Genomic DNA, 7,606 nt, shown 5'->3' on the forward strand with positions numbered 1-7,606 from the left:
AATTGAATAATCTAACACATTAATGTTTTTACTAGCCTTTAACACTCAAAACAAGATGGAGAAAATTATATGACCAAATTTAAGAATTCAGGATCGTTATCAGGCTTCTGCAGAGGTTGCTGGTGAGCTGATCATTTGATTCAGGTGTGCTGTAAGGAGGGACACATGGAAAACAAGCTGGATAGGGGCTCTCGAGGAACAGATTTGGGCTCCCCTAGTTTAAACTATAAAACGACTTGAATTCTTAAAAGAAAGGATACCAGTGATCCCTCATTCTTCACGGTTAATGGGGACCAGATCCAGCCGCGATAAGTGAAAAACCGTGAAGTAGCGCCCCCCAATTGTTTTTCTTTGTGTGTGTGTTAAATGTATTTATTGAGATTTAGCATTGGAAAGAGATACATATAAGACTTTTTTTTTTTTTTACTTTTTTCCCAAAGTATAATTTATAAAAAATATGTACTGTATTTTTCAGACTTTCTTTCATAGTTTAGGTGGGGGTGCAACTTATACTCTGGAGTGACTTATGTGTGAAATTATTAACACATTATTATATCATTTCACGTGTTATTTTGGGGTTTTTGAGTGACACTGATGATTTGGTAAACTTGTTAGCATGTTGTTTATGTTATAATTATCCGAATAACTCTTAATACCGTAATTTTTGCACTATAAGGCACACCTGACTATAAGCCTCCAACCACCCGATTTGGCACGAAAACGGCATTTGTTCATAGATAAGCCGCAATGGACTATAAGCCGCAGCTGTCCTCACTGTATTATGGGACGTTTACACTAAAAGATATTAAAGGGATCCTCTATTTTTAAGACAAGTAATTCTTAAAAGATCAATTTTAGTATGAGTTATAATAATTTGATATTAAAACCCCTCTTAATGTTTTTGTTTTAATAAAGTTTGTAAAATTATTTTAAGTGATAGGTCGCCATTCTTGTTACGTCGCAGTGTAACAAGGTCCCGTGGCTGAAATTCCAGCGTGTCACTCGTTAGCTTTCCCAACATGTCGTCAGTTCTACCCTTCCTATTTGAACCAGATCTGAAAAGTGAAGAGCAGGACAGCACTGCCGGTCGTTCACAAGACAAGCTTCAGGGAAAAATGCGTGCAGCAAATACCTGATAAGACAAAAGTTGGGCAAAACTGGTGATGCGAGAGAGTCCGGTTGGGAACGAGAGTGTATGCTGTCCGGTTTTATTAGCAGATATTCAAGGTAAGCATATTGCGTTTTCAAACTTATCCCAATATAATTATGTAGATTGTTAGCATCCAGAGCTGTCGTGTGCTTTACATACAGTACAGGCCAAAGAGCACACCTTGTGTAATCCAGGTCTTGTACATTGTAACGCGTGGTAGCTAGGATATATGTATAAAAGTACCAACCAAAAAGGGGAGAAGCTTTGACTATGCATATTTATTCACAAAAAGTAATATTTCCACCTTGACCACTCTTCACTTGGGAGCTCAGCAGTAAGCAAACAAGCGTTCCCTGACGAACTCCCAACATTGTTGTGAGGTCCACGTCAGAATCACTGTCGTCACTGTAGCGTGCCATAGTGCTTTAATTATTTAGTATGATTTGGGGAAAACTCCCACGAAGAATAGTCAACATAAAAGATAGCAATAGTAATCCAAATCCACGTTTTTTACTCACTCGGAGATCCAGGAATTAGACCGATCCCATGGCAATGTCGCAGCCGTCGATTCCACAAAGTCGACTGATCCGAAAAGCCGTTGTGGGACCGACGAATCAAAAAATGGACAGATCCGAAACCAATATTGCAAACGTGGTGGGACCGTCGGATCCAGAAAATAGACGGATCCCTTACTTGACTGAGGTTCCAGGAAACATGTTCGGGCGCCAGTTGTAACGCGTGGTGGGTAGGGTACGTGCATACAGGGACCAAAAAGGGGGAGAAGCTTCCACTTATGCACATTTATTCACTAAAAATAATAATTCCACCTTGACCACTCACTTCACTCCCCTTGTTTCCATTTGACTGGAAATTGCATCCAAAAGCAGCACATCGTGGCATTTTACTTCGCAAGTTTAGGCAACAATAAGCAATTGTTTAACATGCTACAAATTTGGAAAGATACCAATTACGTCATCACTGCGAGCCCGCAAACCATGCCGCCAACTAACGGTCAAAATATGGACTAAATATTTTAAAATATTGCCATTGATTTAATATTTTATGTGTTTCTAACAACATATTTCAGTTCAAGAGAACAATTGTGGTTTATTAGAGCCTACATGAATTTAAGTCAGAGGATCACTTTAAACACCTTATTTGACAGTGGCATCATATGACTGTCATAAGAACTAATGAACCACCATGAAGCTTCGAACCAATTGGCTACAAAGCTTCAAGAAGCTTCATTTGGCCATCACTGCTCCCTTGGGGGAGACAGTCAAACTCTGCTGCCACCTGCTGTCAACACTGTTATTGTCAAACATGCCTTCTAGCATGCATTGCAGCGCTACAGATGTAAATAACAATCAAAATTCATGTTCTGCGCTAATTATTCCTTCAGTTACTGTTTCTGGTAGTTTCATTATTTGCTAGTAATGGTATTTGGTAACATTTTATATGACAGTGGCGCTATAAGACTGTCATAATTATGAAATGACACTATCAAGAGCATCAGTGAATGCTTATAACAGATGTCATGCTGTGTTATCCAGCAAATTCTCTTACTTTTGAATGGATGTAAAAGATCCAAGCTGGACATAAATGGAGTTAGTGACATAATTTGCCGGATGACACAAAATGACATAAGCATTAAGTAATGTCCATGATAGTGTCATGTCATAATTATGACTGCCTAATAACAGTCTTATGATGCCGTTGTCAACTAAAGTGTTGCCCATTAACCCAAATAAATCAACATATAAGCCGCACTGGACGATAAACCGCTGGATTTAAAATGAAGGAAAAAATTAGCGGCTTATAGTCCGAAAATTACTGTAGATATGTCACGTAACATACCGGCCATGTTCACATTTCGTTGTTCATGCATCATGTAACATTATCATACTGTACACTTATTCAGCATGTTGTTCTCTATTGTATTTGTATCTTAAATTGCCTTTCATGATTACATATCTGTTCAATGTGTTGGATTTTATCAAGTAAATTTCCCCAAAAAATGGGACTTATACTCCAGTGCGACTTATATGTTTTTTTTTTATCCTCTTCATTGCGCATTTTTGGGCTGATGCGACTAATACTCAGGTGCGACTTATAGTTTGAAAAATACGGTATATAAATATTTTATATTGTTTTTTTTTTTAAGCGCTTCAAATGTAATAATTATGAGTTTTAAACATGTTACTGTCACACCAAATTATTTTTAAACAAGAATAAAGAAAAATGCTTATGCTTAATAAATGCTTCACTGAGTGAGTCTACTCAATTCCGCTCGGAGCTGCTCACTTAGACACAGCAACTATTTAACAAATTAAACGATGATTGACGCATGCGGCGCTTCAGAAGTTCGTGACTCTAGCAAGATCAAACACATTCATCTGTCAATCATCGTTACTTTTAAAAAACAACTCCAGTGCACGAGCACTGCCTGCCTGACGAACAAAGAGCAGCGAGAGGTAGGGCGTGAGAGGGAGACTGCGCGATCGGCTCGGGACAGTTCATCTGTATTTTTTTTTTCTTCTTTTAATTAAAAAAAAAATCTGCGATGGCCTGAGGGCACGAAGTTTGAAGCGCAAAATAGCGAGGGATCACTACATATACATTGTACAACTAAATCAAATATTCAAGTTAAAAAAAAAAGATTCTTTGCGCATTAAAAAAAAAAAGATTCTTTGCGCATTAAAATTCAAAATCAACCTTAGGTGAGTGACATTTAACTAATCCAACCCCTTTCCTTCCCCTATCTCCTTTTGGGGTTGCGCGCAGTAAGTCACTGCGGTCTGCAGGGGGCATCATTGCAACACTAGGGGCAGCGGTCTGCAGGGGGCACCATTGTAACGCTAGGGGCGCCAATTATAATCAACGACGATCACTCGCGTGCATCCGCCCCAGGTGACCGACCATGCCAGGAACCCCAACTGATTATCGTGATCAACTATTTCATTTATGTGAGTAACTTTTACAAAGTTCACATCCAAGAGTAGTTATACCATGTCCTGCTTTTACTTTCACTTTAGTTGACATGTTAAGAAGAATGCTACACTTACTCGCTACATTGGACTACACTAGAGTCATTACATTTTTCCTCTTTATTCTACAAATAAGATTTGACTATTTTTTTTTTTGCCAGAGATGCCCACTGTGGCTCTATCAGTTTCACCAATGAGGTGTAGCAACAATAATCACATGACTCCATGATACAAATCAGATGTAAAACTACAGTCACATGATCACGCACGATCTTGCAGTACTTTGATCACGCTACCCTGTTCAATCACGCGGCGTCTTTAAAGCACCTTATATAAATATACTACTCAAAAGCACGAATTTCAAACCATCCCCAAATTTTTATTTGGGACTGATAGACCGCGGAAAACCTGAGCTATGATCATTTTAATTTCATGGTCGGAAATGTATTCTCTAGAAAGACCTAGAGGGCACTCATACTCTTTGGAAGGTGATGTTTCAATTCTGTAGACTTTTCTAGTCAGAATTAGATGATTTTGATTTTTGTGTATTTTTCTGGCCTAATAAAATCATGTAATCAGTTATAGTGTAATCATAGGCGGAGTTTGACTTTTGGGGTGGGGGGGGTACAACAAGTTGATGACCCCGAAATGCAGTGTCAGCAATAACATTTAAAAGAAAATTTATAATAATAATAAGTTGAAAATGAGTTTTTTTTGTTTCCCATTAATCTTGAGAGGAATTCTAAATCAGGCTGCTTAGGACAGCGATACCTTTCCCCAAGATTGTCATCCATTGAATATGGTACACCCGCCGGTGTTGTCCCAATGTAGTTACCCCCGTCAAAAATTGTATCCCCTGGGCGGAGCCCCTGCGCTGCACTGATTTGCTTGATTTCTGTTAGGTTTTGTGTTTGGTTTCTCCTTGTGTGACTTGTCCCTGTGATTACCCATTGCTCTCACCTGTGTGTGTTTTCCCAGTGTATCCTGCAATCTGCATCCACCTGTGTTACCCAGCTGTTCCTCGTCTCGTTACCCCTTGTCTGCGTATATAATGACCCAGTTTCTTGTCACTCCTTGTTGCGTCATTGTCTATGTCTGTCTTTACCAAAGTCAAGACCCGTCCAAGCCCTCGCGTACCTGTCCATCCGTTTAAGTAAGTTTTGTTGATCCATAGTCCTTTTGTTTGTACTTTGTGATTTTTGTTAGTTATTATTAAAACGTTTTTTGAGTTCACTGCCTTGCTGCCTTTTTTTGTTTCCCTGCATTTGGGTCCACACCACCTGCCTGCCCGCTCATTCCTGACAGATTTCCATGTTTTGGTGATGTAGTTATCCATGAATTTTTTTTTCTGTCGTGTAACGTAACATACGTACTGAACGTAAAAAAGGGCAATGTTTTACTCATAGGATGACCTATTTCTCCAGTTTAATAAACTTCGATGTCCAAAATATATAACTGTGGTTCTTTTCTGGACTTCATTTAATTATGTTGACATAACTCAGAACTAATGTGGGTGTGTGTGCACTCCCACAGCCAAGGGATACAATTTTTGACAGGGGTAACTACATTGGCAAGACACCGGTGGTGGCTCTGTTGTACATTTAGCGTCTTTAGTGGGGCAAATTGAAACTCCGCTCACCATTTTGGCGGTGCTCTCTGGTGTTTCATGGTCCACATTTTCAATCCTTCTTTATTGCACAACAGTTGTTGTCGCTTTTGAAAGCTTAGGAAAGAAAAAATCTCCATCTTGCCTCTTTGGTCGGTCCTCGTGTGGCTTTGGCTAAGCAAAGCAAATGACCGTCTAAGGTGCTAGTCACATGACCTGTTTGAAAAATAATTTTGACCCATCATAAAAATATATTTTTGGGTGATTTCATTCATTTGTGTTGTTTGTTTTATTGATTTACAACTTTTATAGACAACATTTTACTGGAAAACTCTTAATTTTAAAATCATATATAGGAAAGTCAATTACATGCAATGACACTTTTAGGCCACCAGGCGGGGCCTGGCCTCCCCTTAAACTCCACGCATGAGTGTAACAGGTTTGCATGGAGCAGCGCGACGCGTTCTGTCCCACTCGTCCAGGTTAGGTCTCGCACCCGCGCCGCACGACACGTCCAGCACAGCAGGCGAGTGCGCTGACCACGAAGCCAAAAGCCCAGGCTAGCAGCTTTAGCCGCCAGTGAAACCCTCTTGAAGGCATCGGGAGATTCTGTGCACCGCTCACAACGGACACGCGTGCACCTGTTTCACACACACCGTGAAACCTTCACTGCCGTGCCGATCCGGGTCACGGCACCATTGTAACCGGTTTGCATGGATCGGCGCAATGCGATCCGTTCCTATCGTCCAGGTCAGGACTTGCACCCGCGCCGCATGACGCGTCCAGCGCGGCAGGCGAGTGCACTGACCACCGGACCAAAAGGCCAGGCTTTAAGCTTTAGTTGCCAGCAACGGACGTGCGTGCACCCGTTACAATAGTACAGTACAGTATAATAATAACAGGTTCATGCAAAAAACGTGCTGAGAAAAAACATGTACCATTGTTTAACAAAAAATTGCAAGCAGTTAAAATGTTACACATTACTTGAGTATTCTTTTCACCAAATACTTTTTTACTTGAGCAAATTTTGTGGAAGACTACTTTTAGTTGAGTAATATTATTTTGAAGTAACGCTCGCTTACTTGAGTAAAATTAAAGATATACACTACCCACCTCTGTCCATAATACAACAAAAACAAAGGAATCGACCTTACTGTTCCAATACATTTGGAGGTTACTGTTTAATCTTGCTGTATAGCTTGGCAGAAATGTATTTTCACTTAACATTTACATTCTCTCACGCTGTCAGTCAGGTTTGGCCGCATGTCTCTCACTGTGGACAGGTTTAAGAAAGAGCTATTAGTAGCTCTCCAGGACAAACTGGTGATAGTCATTTCATGGCCAGAATTATTGCGTACAACCGCTAATCTTTTGTGTGTGATTTTTGACATTCAATTCATTTTGTTCCTATCAACGTGGTGCCATTTCTATTCACGTCAGCCCTTTTTCATACCTGAGCGGCCTACGAATGAGCGCCGTCTCCGCCTAATAGCGTGATTGATGCTGCTACAAGTCATGCAAACACGGCCGTGTCACAGCAGACACGACAACGATGAAGATGGAGCGGCCGCATCCACCCTCACCGTGGCAGTTTTTTTTCTTTTCATCGGACGAGGGTGAGATGTGCCATCGCTCTGTCAAGTGCACTATTATCGTGCTGCGTATAGGCCGGGCCCTCAGGCGGGCGAGTGACGCTTTGTTGCGCTCTTTTCAGCCGCCACTTCTCCGAGAACTAGGTGTCAGTCAGCGGGGGTGAAAGAGGCAAGACGAGGTTTTTAATGAAACCCTTACATCGAGTCCTCATTCATTTGGGCCAAGTCTTTGTGCAGTGAGTCACGATCTCAGACGCAGCCGGTGAAGGTC

This window comes from Corythoichthys intestinalis, chromosome 14 (assembly GCF_030265065.1).
Source record: "Corythoichthys intestinalis isolate RoL2023-P3 chromosome 14, ASM3026506v1, whole genome shotgun sequence".
Lineage (NCBI taxonomy): Eukaryota > Metazoa > Chordata > Actinopteri > Syngnathiformes > Syngnathidae > Corythoichthys > Corythoichthys intestinalis.